The sequence below is a fragment of the Phaethon aethereus genome, assembly GCF_964289735.1.
Source record: "Phaethon aethereus genome assembly, chromosome: 3".
Lineage (NCBI taxonomy): Eukaryota > Metazoa > Chordata > Aves > Phaethontiformes > Phaethontidae > Phaethon > Phaethon aethereus.
Window position 1 is genome coordinate 81,323,735 of NC_138576.1, and position 18,205 is coordinate 81,341,939.

An 18,205-nucleotide genomic window follows, 5' to 3' on the forward strand; every position below is an offset into this window, starting at 1 on the left:
ACTAGTTTGTGTCTATGCAGCACAGCTGATGCAGTGTGAATTAGTGACCTGCAGATATATATACGGCACTTCTCCAGCTTGCAAAAGAAGCCTGCCATGGGACTGAGTGCAAACACTCTCAAACCTAAAATAGTAACCTAGACTATCTCTGTCTTTTACCAGTCATTTCACTCAAAGGCTGACGTGTGCCAAACCCCATTTTGACCACTACCTGAGGAGCAGTGCTGGCTCTGTGGACATGTCGCTCCCCAGGCAGTCTTCCTGAACCCACAGCTTGGGTTCAGTCTTCTGAGACTGGGATATCAATGGGACCAAGATCCAGAACAAAGAACACAAGAAAAACCACAATGACAGATATTGTAAATTACAGGATATTACTCCATAGCTCAAATTTTTTACCCTGGTGGGCTGTGGTCCACCAAAAACTCCTGCCCTGTATCATCAATGACAAACCCTAATTTCTTGCTTCTTAATCCATCAAATCCATATTCAGAGCAACAGAACGTCGTGCTTTAACCACGTGGGAGTAAACGTGAGTCTCAGCTGAGGAATATTTGAGAAATACTGTGACCCCTCAACAGATGTATGTTCTCAGTTAACTGCCACCTAACAATTCCTCTTTCTGCTCAGCACCATATGATGGGGTAGTGTCTGCACACATCAGCTCGTTAGTGCTCTGCAGATGGGAGCTCTGCTTCTCTCAGTGTGTAGTGTATTTCTTTGTGTTGAATGCTCAGCATTGAGTGAGGAAGCTTGTTCTTTAGCCCATCTCTTGCTGTTATCCCAGGAGTCTGGATTGTATTGTTGCCGCTTTATATAGGTTTCAGGAAATATCCTCCAAGACAAAATATATGACGAATGAGGTGCTGAAGTGGAAGAAAAAAAAAATACTATGCATTTTAAAAAGGACTAATAAAAAAAGAGTGAGAGAAGAAAAAATGAAGCAGAGGAACAGAGAGAGGAGAGATATGAAAGGAGGATCATGGAGAGACCATAGGGGAAATGAGGAGGGTCGCCAGAGCTCTGTGTTAAAGCCATGCGTGGGAGTGAAGGAGGATCAGAGACAGAACAAATAAGGAAGAAGAGATAGCAGGTAAAAATGGGAGGAGAGGGTAAAGGAGAGGAATGACAGAGGAAAGAGGTATGGAAACAAAGCAAGTATAGCAATGTTAAAGGCAGAAAGAAACAGAACTTCCTATAAGACTTCCATGAGGAGGAAAAGTCTGAGGGACCCAGGAGAGAAAAAGAACAGAAGGAGCACAGGTGAAAAGGAGACCTCAATTTCTCCTTGCTGGGCATTGCATCTCTTTCACACATCACTTTCTGACCTATGCAAGAGGTACATCCTGCCCTTGGATTGCTTCCCTGTCCATGCATAAGGTCTGAATTTGGTCCTCTGTATCCCAATGGCTCCGACGCTTTGTTCCAAGAGACATTTGTTTTCATGGCCAATCCCAAGGCTTCCTTTAGATCCAGGAAGTCTAAGCAACATTTAATGAAAATGTGAAAGCAGAAACCAGCATATTTCTAAATTAAGAGCAGATTTGAGCAGGATGAGGAAATCTGAACCACAACAAAGATAAATTTCCTTTTGTATTTCTTATTCAGTAAAGATGCAAGCAAACTGTAATTAGATTTTTTTTTTTTAGTTTTAGATTTTTATTTCATTCGTTGTACCAATATATCCTCTAGAGACTTGGCTGATACCCTACAGTTTAACATTTTCTTTAATCAACACATTGATGGCAAAGGATTACAAGAGAATGCTGGCTTCTCATTGTCTTCTTTTGTGGTTGCCTTTATCTTCACTCTTGGGGTGGCTAAAAACTAATTATTTAAATACTTCTCAAAATCTTTAATCTTTAATCTAAAGGTTTGTATCTGTGTGTCAGAGAAAAAAAGGCAGAGAAACAGAGAGCAAAAAATATGTTCAAGAAAACTTTGGAGCCTACAGAAAATATCACAGGTTCAGACTAGAACCATTTTCAAGGTAACAAATGTTGCAATGACCTGATGACAAGAAGTTTGACTTCATTAGCCATGAATAATCACCCAGAAAATAACTTGGAAAATAGCTAATGACAAGAAATGCCTCACGCTTCAGATTTTCCGCAGGCTTCATATTTTCAGTGGTGCAGTGCAGAAGGTAAAAGATAAAGTTCATCACATGCTGTCCTAATGCAAATAGCAAACTGACATAGGCTGGGGTGGCTGGGACCTTCCTGTGGTCCCAGGAAAGGCTGGGAAAGGGCTTCACCTAGGTGCAGCTGGGAGAGAGGGGGAGAGACAGCTACACGCCCACGCACAGCTTGGAGGGGGTTGAAGGAGAGGGACCAGGAGGTCCAGCACCAGGAGGGGAGGAGGCTGACCCTTGGGGTGCCAGCCAAACTGTCTTACAACCAGTGCCTGCTGCACTGCTTAAAGCCAAGAGACTTTTAACTGTCCAGAACCTACATGCTGGCAGTAAGCAGAGTAGCTAGTCCATTCTGTGGTTCTCAGGACAATTTCTGCCTGGAAGGCTTTCACATTAACCCAGGCAGTAACAGCTATAAAATGCAAGAAAATGACAACTGGCACAGGTTTACTGGTTGCTGGCAGTGCAAGTGTGTGTGAAAGAAAGATTGTTTTAAACTCTGGAGCCTCTGCTCTATTTTGCCTTTTTAAAATAGAAAGAAAGCTTCATTACCTCCTGAAATCTATCACATGCAACTTCCCAGGGGTCGGTGTCCTCTTCACAGTGAGAAACGTGGATCAAGACACCGGTGTGGTTTAGTGGGCACGGTGATGTTAGGCTGATGGTTGATCTTAAAGGTCTTTTCCAACCTTAATGATTCTGTGATTCTGTGGTATCAGCCAGGTGTCTCTGTGAAGAGATGGTCCAAATGCCACCGCTGTTTAGCCAGAAGCATTGAGCATTGCTTTTAAATAGAAGCTGAACACATAAATTAATACTGGAGCATAGAGACTCATCATCACATATCCTCTCTTCCCCACCCCCCTTTTTTTTTTTTTTTTAATTTTCAACATAATTTTTGATGGATTTTGCTTAATAAATTGGTCATTATGGCCTGAGCCATAGAAATGAAACAGTATGTTTCAGAGATATTTTCCTTTACAGGTCTTGCTTGAGTTTGTATTGTTAGTATATAGGCCTTGTCACAGGGGAGAAGCCAGTAATGGGTACTTTAGCAGCCTTGGTTGATTGCAACAGTTAATGTATCTGCTGTCTTATTATTTTATCTTGATTTTTTTTCTGGTGGGCTTGAAACAGTCTTTCACACCATGAAACACCACACTTGTACCAATTGCTCCCTATATTGAAATATTGTCGCCAATCTTCTGGACAATGGAAAATACAGTTGAGAGAGACCGAACAGGACAGATCATGCAGCATCAGTATATTGGTGACGAAGTTTTGCTGATGGTATTTTCACATTTTGCTCTTCATATATTTAGATTATATTTAGCTACAGGATTTCACAAAAGAGTTTCGCATTGCTTGAGTGTCTGCCATAAATATAGGGGAGTTGACTATTTTCGTCCTAACCCCCATGTGGTTGTAGTATATCACAAAACTATGAGATAATTGGAAGTGGCTGACAGCCTTTCTTTCCACCATAGCAAGGAGTGGAACACAAATGATCCAGGTGGAAGCGCAAGGGCAAAACTACATGTGGAAACTTGTAAAATGCCTTCTTGTGCTATTCTTAAGCTTGCCTTCTGGTGAACTTTCAACTTAGTTTTTTAAGAACAACATTTAATAGATAGTGAAGTATGTTACATTCACTACAGGAAAACGTGTACAGATGTTTCTGCGTATAAAGAAAATGCCCTCTGTCTAATATCCTTTGTGAATTGCCTCCAATAAACACTCAGTGCTGTGGTTAATAGCAAAACCTATGTTTATTCAGACAACCTAACACACGGGCAGATTTCTGTTCCCACATAAAGATCCCTACCTTTCCCTAAAACGCTGTGCAGACCAGCTGTGCTGTGGTTCACTGGGGACATTAAGCCAGTGTTCAAGACCAGAGCCTGCGACTCTAATGAGCACGGTGAGCATTTAAAGAGTAAGCCAGGTTTGAGAGGGGAATGGAAGAATCGCTTTATCACGTCTCGTTCCTGTGAGTTAACGTACAAACGCTCTCACAAGTGGTGAGTTTAGGTGCTCTGAAATAGGGGCATACCCGGTTCCCTGGAACCAGGGGCTGACAGTGCAGTGGGTTCAGGCTGTGAGCCGAGCTGTTTGCAAAGGGCTGCTACCATTTCCCCTTCCACCTCAGCCTACAGTGCAGCGAGTGTGTTCCTCTGTGATACTCCATTCACGGTGGAGTTCCTCCTTATGCTCTTTGCCTTAAAAACCTGTCAGGAGGGTGCTGCTAGATGGGCTAAATGCACATCTGGTTAGGCGCCAGGTTTAAATGTAGTGCTTGGGTCCATTTCAAAGCAGGGCTCCAGCGCCGTCGCTTTAGATCATGGCTTTGTGGGCTCAGACACTGAGCGAGGCTCTGGACAAGCCCCAGCATGAGCCATCCCTACAAAATGGTGCCAGGCTCAGAGCAGCCTTTCCATCAGACTTAATAAGTGTGGGCATGAACAGACAGATGGGATCTACTCTGTATTGCACAAGGACTGGCTTCCATGAGCAGGGAGGAGAAATGGTCGTTTGCCAGCGCTAAGTTAGGGCAACCATTAGTTCAAATTTAATTCACACCAAGACCTCAGACAAGGGCATAGTTGGCCCCAGATACAAAGGAATGTATCTCTGCTCACTGGCTGACTTTCTGAATAATGAGGAGTATGTGAATCCAAGATAGGGATTTCAAGAACAAGGCAATGCTGGTTTTATGGGCCAGATATATTTTTTTTAAGTTTAATTTTATTTTTTCTCATGGGTGAAGAAAGGATCAAAGTATCTAATGTGTAATCCAGACATCTGTACTGATGTAATGGTTTAGGCTATCATCAGAAGGAAAAAATGTTGATCCATGTATTGTGAAAAGTCAGCAAATTGTAAGTCCTAGAGTGAGAGATCTGAAGAAAGCTGAGTTAGGAGCAAGGGCATAATCTAAAATTTAAGGGTCAATCAGCAAATTAGGTTTTCCACTGTTTCTAATAGTGAATAAAATCTGTCCTGCTGAATAGAGCCGCAGAGGTTATATGCAGTGCTTACATCCTAGTTGAGTTTCACCATCCTTCCACAAGTCTTCTGAGAACCTGTTTCCAGTAACAGAACAAGGTTGGCAGGCCAGGCTATACATAAATCTGCTTCCAGGAGCATGGCAAATCTGCAGTTTGCATCACAAACTGGGTTGCATGTGTTCTAGAAAGACTTGGGCACTGATTCTGAAGAAAAAAAAAAATGCACTAATTCTGAAGAAAAAAAAATGCGTTGTTTTATAATGGTTTTCAGCTTTAATTTAGTTAGTTACTCTGAAAACAGTTTCATACTGAAATTCTAAGTGAAAGTAGAGAAACTGAAGGCTTTCTGTAAACCTTTTTGACTGTGTAGAGCTGTGATGAAGTTTGTGGTGAATAGCAAACTTGCCCTCACAAAGTTAGGCACAAGTCCTGGTCAGGTTTAACAAAAAGTGTTGGCCACCAGAAGACAGAAAAAAATATCTCCAGGAAATAAAAAGTAATAATGATCTAATTCCCTCCTAATATATAATCTACATTTCCAGACATACATAAACTCCCACCTACTACAGTCATTAGGGCCATCAAGCATGGGAGTAGTAAAGTCCAACACTTCCAACCCTACAGAGAGGATTCTCTATGTTGGAGTCTAATGACCTTGTGCCAGCAGGTGTGAAAGTATGTTATAATTTTGTGGCTTTATAGTAAGCAATTCCATATACTTCATCAGATTGGTAACTCAAATATGGATTTAGGCAGTACAATTCTTATATGGAAAAAGAGTGAATGAAATGTAATTTCATTGTAATGTTCTCAGGGCAAATGGTATTTTTTCATATTTGTTTTATGCAGGTATTTTTGTCATTTCTTTGTTACATCTACATAATTTCTCTTCCATTTGTCTCAGGTTGTCTTCTCTTTCAGGAGTCAACTCTCCTATTAATTTGCTAATGCAGGGAACAGGACAATAGACTCCTAAAATAATATTTTCTAACCTTTCTCAAATTGTAAATCTTCTACTTTTTTTCAAAGGAGGTGCTGTCTCTGGTTGAGTTAATACAAGCTACTGACAGTAGATTTTTCTTGACTATATTTTTTGGATTTCTTAGAAACAGTCCATGGACCATGAGCAGATGCAGTTCACTGTTTGAGACTACCACTGTAGACAGAGAATACTGGTAGTATGGATACTACTACTCATGAATCGACTACAACTCATTTTCATCTGCTAATGCTTATTCTTGCACCTTAGAAAAGGATCAGTTCTGCCATGCAGTCTATTGGAAAATCTGATTTCTCCCAGTTTGCAAATTCACTGATACTGCAGCCTGGTAAATTTGCTGGTTTGTGTTTTGGTATCTGTACCAGCGCTGCCGATTGCTTAGATTACAGTGTGCTTGTATGTCACTTTGAATCTATCTCTGGTCACATGTAATGAAATTAAGAATTACTCAGAGCTCTAGAGACCAACCACTTCATCAAATAACATCACTGCAGATCCCAAACACAGAGATGTGCAAAGCAAATGCCTCCAGGTTCCTCTGTATTTCTTCATATTTGCTGAAAGTTTGTCATAGCCAAAAGTTTAGGTAGTAATTATATAGGCAGGATGTGGGGAAGACTTTCCATATGCTTCTGTGGGGACAGAATTTCACTTCTTAAATCAAGGTTGGTGTATCCCTGAAGATATTAACCGACTCAGCCAGAATGCTGAGTCTGGAGTGGTAGTTGACTGAGCGAGGGTCTGTGTAGATCCCTGTTGCTCAGACTGTCAATTGTATAGTTCTTCTTGGCTGTCACAGCTTGCAAATTTCAAAATAGATGTGTGATACAGAGGAAGAAAGGTAAAGTACCTTTAATGCCACTCATTTATAATGAACTCTTCAACATAACTTTTAATTAGAGGTGAGATTAACTCGGAGACTTGCATGTGCCAAACTTTACTGATGTTTATTTTCCAGAGGGAAATACTGGCTCCAACATTTAGTTTCAGGCACGCTACTTTAGAGTTCATGTTTGTTTCATCCCCTTTTTAAAATGAACAAAGATTAAAAGTTTGCACAATATATTGTGCCATTTGGTAGTTACCAAAGCCCAATGGCACTTTTTTTCTTGTTAGCTGAAAGCCAAGTGGGAAAAACAAATACTAGCCACTCTTGTTTTGACCTATACTGTGAGTCTTAGGTTTGCTTCTCTTTTCATCTGCCTTTGCACAATGAGATGTAACTGTGTTGGGATGAAATCTTTGAGAGACTGACCTGGGACCCATTGACTGACAAAGATGGAGTTGGCCAAAGCAACTTCCCCTGTTCCCTTATCCTCTGCCTGTAAGCTGTCAAAGTTGCCCTGGATCCTGTTGAGAGCTACCCATCACTGCAACTCAGCAAACCAAACAGAAATTCACTGAAGCTCTTGCTCAGTGAGGCATTCGGGGAAGGGCTTGCAGATTTAAGCAGCCGAGATCCTACATCTGGACTCACCCGTGTGTGTCTAGCTGTGTATCTCACCCCACATCTTACATTACATTAACTTGTTTATGCATTTCCCAGGAATGCAAAGAGGTCCTGACATTTGATGGAGAAGTTTAAACAAGTTTCATGAAGCTAATTATGTAAATAGACATTGAATCAGGTAAGTACTGGAAGGAGACTTATAAAAAAAGTCAGTATTTCTACGAGCAGTGGGTAAGGCCTGATTTCTGATGGCTTGACATGTGTGATTGAATTTCCTGGTATCTAATAAGATATAACTTTAAAGACACTTGTGGAAACAATACCTTGAAGATCCTACCTCCTTTGTCCTGAAATTGTCTGAGGAGTTAAAAATTTATTAGGTATACACATAAACACATCACACTTGCCTAGGAAACCTGGCTAACAATTCTTAGGAAGGAATAAAAATTTTCAAACTTAGACACTTTAAAACAACTACCTAAAGGCATGCTGCGATGCTCAGGTTTTCTAACCATTTCTACAAAAAGCATGATTGAGTACTCCTCAAAAAAATCTGCTCTCTTCTTGTGGTGCCTAGCACCACAAGTATGAATTCTTTGTCCCAAAGCATAACTCACATTCATGGATTGATTTTATAGCAAAATATCAAAGCTCAGCTAGCCAGAGAGTGCTGATAATAGCATCTTTCAAAGCTTTCCTCCAGATGAAGCATCTGTCCCCCCGCTGCTGTCCCAGTGTCTATAAAATGCACTACCACTAGCTCACAAAGGATTTTTATTGTGTAAAATGAAACCAGAAGTCTGCTGTGGTTTAGATTATTGTTTCATTTATTAATATTAAGCATAATTTCCTAAACAGGACTATTAAATGAGAGCTGGCTTGTGCACTATATCTGAGCTTACAGTTGCTAGTGCTGTAGGGGGATAGTAACACAGCAGTTCTTCAGAATTCAGTCTGTGTTCAAGCTGCTTAGGATCTCATTACCTTAAAACATCAGAATTGCAGAGGTGTTTGTAATGATTACTTAGCAACTCTGAAAGAAATATGTTCTAAAGAAAAACTTTCTTATTGGTCTTTGGCTAGGAGCGTTCATATACTATTCAAGTGGCCACATATTTTTACTAACCAATACTAACACACAATGTCTTACCTTTCAACTAAAATGAAAAATCGAGCAAACACTTTCTTTTCTGTTCTTCTCTTTTCCTTCCGCATCACCTGACATAGGATGATTCAGTTTAGGTTAGTAAAACATTCCTTCCTGGCTTTGTCCAATGCAACTGCAAACTTATTGCAGTTACTTTAGAGCCTTCATGGGGTTTTTTATGCTTAAAAATAGAGAAACTGTCACTAGTATTTGTTTGTTTGGTGTTAAAACTCCGAGGATGACTGTGTCCTAGATATGTGTTTTCTACATACATCACCTGAAGGGACACCTAATATCCAGCTCTTTGATGGACTATCCCATTCCCATCCCATGGCAGCAGTGGGGCCATGGCACGGGGCTTCCTCGGAGAGGCTTGAGCCACCTCAGCAGCATTATGTCGTTATTGTCATACTGTGAAAAATTATATATGAGGCGCATGAGATGATACCCAACTTTCATGGAACCAAATCTGTTCACATCTACAAATTTATGCTGTGTTACGCCCACGAGAGTCAGAATGATTTTCTGCCTGAGGCTTAAAGATTTCAGGACTAACAGGAGCTAAATGAACAACTTTGATCTCATGAGAATCCATAAGGGTTTAATGAGGAGTTAAACATAGCTCTTCCACCTGGCCCTGTAGAGAACTGAATTTCATCTTGTGCATTACATGCCTTAGTCTTGTGCTAACTGTCTTGCTCAGTAGAGAAAATGATCACTGGTTTCAGTGGGAGTGAGATCTAGCTTCTAACCCTGCCTGCATTAATTAGGAAACAAACTCATCAGGGAGTTGGCTGGATGTGGTGTTTTTGTGCTTCAGCTACAGCACTGCAACAAGCAGCTTCCATGTTTACTTCTGGTGTGTTTATCTGTAAACAGTTCTAGATAACAATCTCTCCTCACATCTTGGTAGGCTAGTGGAAATTACTGTTTTCCTACCATCCCACAGACATGAAAAATCAATGAACATTTAGACTATAATAGCATTTCCAGAACATCGCTGCCACAGTTACCTTTCCTAGTAGCTGACAAGTTGTTTGTCAAACCAGAGCGAGGGGAATCTGCTCAGCTGAGTTCTAAAAAACATTTACCTAATGCCACTATAGTTTTGGCTAAAGGTACTAAGCCAGTGACATAAGAAACTTTTTCACTTGAAAAGATCCATTGTCTTCTGCAGAAGAACTGGCAGAAGAAGGCAGCAGAACTGAGCTATTCAGCTAAGCCTTACCGTGATTTACCTCCTACTAAGCTAGGTTTGCTTTACTTTTAATTGGAGTGCCTGATCACTCTTCCATATCTAATTGAATTTGTGAAGAAATCTCAACCCTCCATGACTGCTAAGGATAGTTCCTGTTCCTGGTGTGCATTCTAACAACATGCCTGTTCCAGTGGAGGGAGAAGCCTCTTCATAGCAATTAGTCATTTCTCTTAAATAACAACATCTGCACTTTATGTTTGTCCCTTCAGTAAAGACTATCTGAAAACATGCTTCGCTAAGAGAAGGAAAGGAGGCTAGACAGAAGCAGCAATTTCAAGTTGATTCATGACCTGAGATTTGTCACCTGGACAAGGACATGTCAATTTGGGCTCCAAAGGCGAGCATTTTATAACACTTTGGAATAAGCCTACTTTAGTGCTTGAGTTGCCCTAATGATGGTTTTCTTGCTACAAATAAATAATGCTTTTGTCTCTCTTTTCCAAAATTCATTCTGTCATTGAACACTAAGGACAATTTATCCCACAAAGTTGCTGGGTTTAAGAGGGGAAGGGAAAAAAGCTTGATCCAGAGGAAAGAGAGAACCAGGTGTAATTCATAGCAAGACCTGTTTAACTGTTAGGTGGGTCTGGCCAGACCTCAAAGAAACTCAAAGGCATGGCTCAACTCCGCCAAGATGGAAGAGATGGGTCTGTTCTATGTTACACACAAGGTGGTGTTCTTATGATTTTGTAATATAATTAGCCAAGTGTACTAAAAGTCTGTGCATACAGTAGGCCAAACTCACACATGACATTACCTGGCACAATTTAACTGGTATCTGCCAAGAGGTGGGTCCAACTCACTCCCAAATTTTGCTCAGTCTTAAGGCAGTTGAGTGCACGTAAGCTGAGCGTATGTGTTTGTATGCACTTCCAAACCAAGTTTAGGACATGCCATTCTGCAATACCATCAGAAAATCTGAATGCATTTTGAAACAAATTAAGCCCTGCAGCACCTCAGCAGAATTCAGTGGAAAAAATGGCTATATTCTGTACAGAAGCAAAGTAGGCATGGAATTTGCCCAAAGAATAAGTCTGACACTATGAAATGGAAGCCTGGCTTTCTTTTGTCCACTTTAACATCTTCCTCACTTGCCTATGTTTATTACATTTCAATAATTAAGTGGAGCTAGAAAATATCACCTTCATTCTTGGACAATATTAATAATTTTTGTATGTGGTTTACTTAATTCCTGTAAATAGATTTCTTAGGGAGCAGTACACACATGAAAATTACTTTGAAACCATAACCAGCCTATGGAGAACACAGGAAAATTATTCTTTCCCAGTCAAAATAAGCTTCAAGAAATTTCATGCTAGCTTTCTTCTGTTGTGACAGGAGGATGATGAACAAAAGGATTCTTTCCAAGATCTCCATATTTTCTTTCCACACCTGGTGTTGTACAGTTGCCCTAATTCTTCTGTTGCTGTTCTGTTTGTAATCTGTTAAGACAATTTTGTTTGGAAATACAATAAATTAACTGCTCAGGAGCTTGTTTGCATTTGTGCTGTGGAGAACACAGCATTTTCTCAAAAAAAAGATGTCAGCTGCATTGTTATTATACTGGTGGTAATCTTTTCCTGTTGTGTGTTTGCTCTTAACTAGCAGATCTTCTCCCAGGACACATTTAGAGAGGGAATCATGCACAGTGTGGTTTTTTTTATTACTAATCTGCCAAGAATTGTTAGATTTTTATGGAGATACAATATACTTATATGAGGAACAGAGATCCAGTCTAATCTGAGACCTACAAATCACTTACAGCACAGAACCTGACATTTTTCACTACACTCAGACTCGGGCTTGATGCAACAACCACAGAAACCAGATCTGTAGGAAGTCGAATCCAGACTTTGAGTATGAGAGAAATATTGCTCCCTCTTTGCTCTCAAAGAAGAAAAGCCAGTTACTTGCAAATGCTGCTTTGCTGAAGTTATGGCAGGTTTTGTTTAATTGGGATCACAATGAACTCCAACTCCCAAACTTGTGTCAGAATAAATAATTTTGTACCTAAGCAGGAACAAAACTCCCCTGTAGTATTAAACTTCTTTAATAATTTTCTTGCGTAACAATTGACACGTTATATTTTATTATAATCATGACGACTAGAGAAATATGCTCTAGCCAAAAGAAAAGCCAATTAGGTGGTATTGTTATTAGTACTATCTGATTATGTGATCTGCAGAAATAATGGGTACATTTTAAATGGATGAAAATATTGAAACTTGAAGGCATAAAGTTAGCGTCTAAATTAAAGGCCTGATTTATTTTTTTGTAGAATGCCAAGCCGTTAAACAAAGCCAAACCCAATGGCGTGCCAGTAGACTAACAATCTACCACCATGAGAACAATTCCAGATAGATTTATGGTCCCTCTGTCTGAACCTTTTCTCTTTGAAGATGCCTAACTTAACTCTGCACCATGGGTGGCGGGAGTGTGAGAGAGGGAAAAGGCTGCAGTCGCTTTCCTAGTCCCTCCTTCAAGGCAATGGCACAACAGCACTGGTAGCATGTGAGGGCTCTCTACGTATTAGGAAGAGTCAGACAATCTGGCTCCTCTTATTCTAGTCAGAGCATTGCCTTCTTAGGGAGTTGTTTTCCTCCTCTTGAAATACTACAAATAATAAAATGGAGCATTATTTTCTAATCTGAAGTTTTTTGGGGAATGGAGGTGATGTAAAAAGTCTTTCTGACTGGAAACTGAATTATTTTCCATTTTGCTGTTTTAATTATTAGAACGAAAGAAAGAAGGAATCACACCGGTGAAAAAACTAAGGTAAAATGTGGGGGAAAAAATACTTCAAACATTTTACTGTGCAAAAAAATAAAAAAAAAGTTTAACTTTTGGGGTCCTGGAGACCTATTTTAGTATTTTGTCTTTCTGCTGGAAACCTCAAAACAAAATAACTAGATAATTTTTCATTATAACTGTTGGACAAAATCCCCTTTACTAGCAGAAAGATTACACTCAAGCTTTTTGACTAGTTCTGCTTCATATTTTGAAGGTATAGTCAAGCCCTCCTGCCTATATTTCGTACTTGTTAGGAACGCAGGCACTCGAGGGAGGGATATTCTTGAGTATACTCTTTCCCTGGCAGTCATTCAAAACCGGTAGGAGGAAAACAGGCGTCCTGCAGTGAGCCAGCATTGTCCTCTCTCTGCTTTCCACATCTGGCAGAAATCCCTGCTGCCACTCCCAACCCATCCTGTTCTACCTCCCAGTGGAACCTATGCGGACGGTTGGCTTTTTAACATCACTGTAATTAGTTATGTGTACTTCTTTCTCCTGCCCGGATTTCTCCTCTGAATACCTGCCTAGCAGTCTGCAGATGCCTTCTGTGCCCATCTTTGCATGTCATTGGGATAACTGCATTTATACTGTCTCATGGAGTGTCAGAAACATAAAAAAGTCATGACTGTACATTGCATTGAGACACTGAGAGAAAATTCAGTAATAAAAGCATGTTTTATTAGCATGTTTGTCATAGTTTATAACATTCCTGAACAGCAAAATGACCCGAATGACCAAGAAATACGGTACTTAATCCATCTCAAGGTTGCGATCCTGGACTTTCTCATATCCAAAGTCATTCTGTAGTGTTTAGAGGTTTGCTTTAGTTAACTCAAACACAGAGTAGGCAGAATATCTACAGATCTGCCCTAATTCTCACAACCTGTCTTGCTTCCATTGTCTGTGCCTAACTCCCAATAAACCTCTACAAGTCTGATGGCTGCAAGTTAGACTCAGGGTGCTTGACTAGACAATCATCTTGGTTGTGTGGGTTGTTCTTAAATCTGTGCTCTGCCTCAGCACGTTCAGGAAAGCTTTTGGGAACTCCACATAAAAAAATAGACTTCACCCACTCTCATAGAACATGTATTTCCTCTGACTCCCCATCTCAAACTATGGTCCTGGGATATAAACTATACTAGTACCAAAAGGGACTAATCAGTTGAGTAACCAACAATATTACTAAGAAAAATAACAACATGGTCACTTCACACTCTGGTATCTGTGCAAGCTGAAAGTCTTCCCTTTTCAGATTAAACAAAGAACTAAAAAGTACCCAAATTAAAGACATGGAAGAAGACAAGCAACATGGGGAACTTTTCTTATATAGGGAAAACTTGAGATTTCTTAAACTCTCTTATCTTTATTTGGTCAATTGGGGGAAATTTCACTGAGCAAGTGAAAAAGAAACAATTATTAAGTCATTCAAGGCAGATCTTTTACATTTTTTTTTTATTAGAAGACTTTATTAAAGCTGAACTTAATTCCAATGTAGAAGGAGACACCTACTCCGAAGCACAAACTTTCTTTACAAAAGTTAAATTTTTTTTAGCTTTCACATTCTTTAGAACAGAAAATTTGTCTCCTAAAAAATAATATGGCTTGCTTCTACTTCTACCTCAGGACAGGAGTCCTTTTTCTCATAAGAAGCTGAACTGTTTGCCACATATTATAAATCTTTCCTTTTACTCTAAAAATATCTTCATGATTGTGTCTTTTGCTATCAGGAAACCATAATATCATGCCCAGCAAGGCCATCTCTTTCACATATTCCAGCGCCGTAAGCTTAAGACAATAGCATGTCCTAGACCCAATCTCCATGATTTCTATTCTGATCTACACTTCCTCCTATTTAGCCAAACTTCCTTAAGAGACTTCACAGCCACTGTTTTTTTTCTATTAAGAGTAAACTACCTATGATATAAACTTCTCTGCCCACTTACTCCGTCAGATCATTTCTGCTTTCCAAGTGTTATAACTTAGGAGGAAACCAAAGACAAGTTAGGTCTGGGACATGAATCTTTCAGATGTTAAGGTTGGCTAATAAAATCCTTTTAACTCAAACCATGTATATTTGTTATTCTAGAAAAGGATTAGGTACATACAACTTGTACGTGTGATATTCTGTAGCAGAGAGAATTTACATTTATAATAAACAGTAGTATTGTGGAGGTTTCAGCATTATGGCTGATGTTTTATGTACCACCAATAAAGTCAAATAGAAACAATTATTCATATTGGAATGGTAAAATTTATTATGATTTTATCATCATGTTTAGGCACAAGGGAAAGTTGTAAGTGGTTTCATGGCTAGGTAAGACAATTAGAAGAGCATAGTTTTTATGTGGCAGCAGCCCGGAAGATATAAACTTAAATAATGCTTTAGATTTTATCAACCCTTAAATACATTTCACGTTCAATCAGTATATGTATTCAATCTGATACCGTGATGCATGGGTGCAAATGCTCTCATTTTCAGTTGTACTTCTTCTGTTAATTGAGGTCATATAGGAGACTTCTCTCTATATCCTGGCAAGTACTGAGGCTGGCAAATGAATGCATCTTTTTATACCACTTTTGGCTTAAAAATGAAAAAAAGTATTCCTGAGGACATCACCTCTCCCTGTACTCTTCAGTTTCAAGTAAATGTTTTTTGTTTGGAACTATTATAAGAACACTGCTCCTTCTCAGTCTTTCCAAATGAGAACCACATGCTGGTAACTTGGGATCTCTTGGAGAACAGCAATGCAGTTTCTGCTACATGATTTTGTCTGTTTACATTGACAACTATCTCAAGGGAAGTAATGAAAAACTCAGAATGACAACTGTTCTATTACAAATATTATCATCTTGGGAAAGAGATTGCAGGAGAACATGACAAACAAGAGTAATATTACCTAGGCTTCTTTAAAAGGACTCCTTTCATCATAAGCAACCAAAACATATAAAGCCAACATAAGCTGTGACAATAATTTATATTCCCAAGTAGACTGAGCATGCAGCTAGAGGTGAGACTTAGGTTTGCTTCATAAACAGAAAAGGGACAAGATGACTAAGATGAATGTGTTTTATTCCCATTCTGACACACGGTGGGACTTGGGGCTTCTCCTTTTTACCTTCCTAAATTTGAGCTTGCATACGTATTGCCAAAATTCTGTCTCCCGATATCCTTCCCTCCTTCCCACCTTTCCCAAAATCATGAAAAAATACCAAGCGTTAGTACCATGTACAGATTGCAAAAAACAGGAAATACTGTGGTTGAGGTTGGTATGCAACCTGTTACTCTGACATCCTCAAATACTGGCATTATTACTGGCCTGGCTGAACAGGACATTTGTGGGAGTGCCAGAAAGAGAATCCACTTCCTCTGAGTCCCAGGGCAGTGCTTTAAAATATAAAAATATATATATTAAAAATATCATTGTTTTTCTATACATTTTTTAATAGGTTCTCCTCTGCCCTGCTGTCTGTGCAGTGGATAAAATCAGGTTTCCAAGAAGCAACATGTGTGTTATTATGTAAAACTACGTAATTGTGCATGTATGCACAGAAGGACATGGTTTGGTCCCATGGTCAAGACATGACAGCTATTAATCCTGGATGCACTGGAATTGACATTTGTAATATTGTTTGGGTACCTTTTTTTTTTTTTTTATATGGATCTCCTACTACTTCTTTTTATTCTGTAAAACAAGATTAAAACAGCATTTCCACCTAGTAAAAATATGCTGAATCCGGCTTGAACAATACGAGAAGGAACAATGTAAGACCTCTCAATCTGTAGCATAAACCTAAACCACTTAAATCACCAAGCAGTTAGTAGCAGTTCTCTGTATATTTATGTTAATACTTACAGAGTGCACCAGTGTCGGACAGCACATTGTGGGAGTTTTGTTGAATGACAGATTAAGAGGAAAAAAGGAATAATGGTTTCTATATTTGCCTCTTGAATGGTCTTTCTAGTTCATTCCGTTTGGTTTTGTTTTAGCAGTTTTGCTTTCCATGAGTAGGATTCTTTTTTTTTTTTAATGAATTAAACCAAACTTTACTGATAATAATTTAACTACCCAAGATTTAAGATGACTGGCATAACTAATTTAGCTTTATAACCTCTTGTGAGGTCCCCCATTGGAGCCATCTTATAGGTAGGAATGCAGAATAAAAAGAAAAAGAAATTGAAATTAAAAGAAATGCCACGTACATTTTCACAGACAAAGGGAATGGGGAAAAATTTAGCCAAAGTTCAGCTGTATTTTCCAGAAAAGAATAAGCATAAGCAAATTGGATTTTTCAAAGTGTGGAGGCTAGCTGAAAATGGGTTTTTTTGAACTATTTTTGGAAAAAAAAAAAGTGATCTGGATCAGATGAAGTAAAAGCATCTGTTTTGCATATAAAAATTAACTTTCTATTAAAAAAAAAATCCAGCAAGATCACATTTGGAGTTGTTGCCACATAGGTGGTGTCGTTCAGGTAGCTTGGTCTTCTCTGGACAACATGAGGGCTGCACCATGAAGAATGGATCCTGTATGATGTCTACTACTTTATGCTCTGGGAGACCTACTCTGGCTGGTAATGATGAAAGCAAATGAAACATCAAAATAATACATAAAGATGACATTTCCCAACAACAATATTCATATTTACTATGGATTTTTGGCCCAAACTGAACATCAAAGCTTTGAGTAACTCTTTTTTTGTCTCTTTCCACCTACAGCATAACACTTTTGTATCTAAAAGGCCCTAGAAATGAGCAAAGACTTGAGGTACTCTCTGGATATTTTCTCAGCAAAGGCAGTGTCAGTGCTTTCAAATCTCCATCAGAGACTGGAAGGCTATGAATGGCATGCTCAGGAATCTCCACACTAAACAAGAGCATGTTCTTGAAACAGCTGAACTCTCCTTTATATGATGGGAAGGTCACGACCAAGAAAAAATGGCTCTGAGCCTGTCTTTAAACAGCATCTACTGCATTCAGGATGTCTGTCTGTCTGTTTCTTGGCTACTTTAAACTGTTCCGGAAAGAAGCTTCAGTAAAAACCTGTTTGCAAATAGGGCTGTAATGTGAAGGGTTTGTTTTAATTGGCAATGTTGTCCTTGATACAGAAAAGACAATGTGAATGGGATAGGAAGACACAACGGACCCACCACAGAGAACGTTACAGCCACCTTGGCATTCACTGCACTGGCTGCTGCTACCACTGGCATTCCAGATATTTCCCCCAGTTTTTTCCCCTCTCGTTTTTTGGAAAGACTCCTTTGCAAATATGAAATAGCTTATGAATAGGGACACCCGCAAATATTTACTAGGGCTGATAAACAATGGAAAACTCAGTGAACAATCTCAGCTCCTTTTTATGAAGATGAAAAGCTGTTCATGTTTGCCAGGTCTAGGAGCCTCAGGCTATCACCATTAAAGTT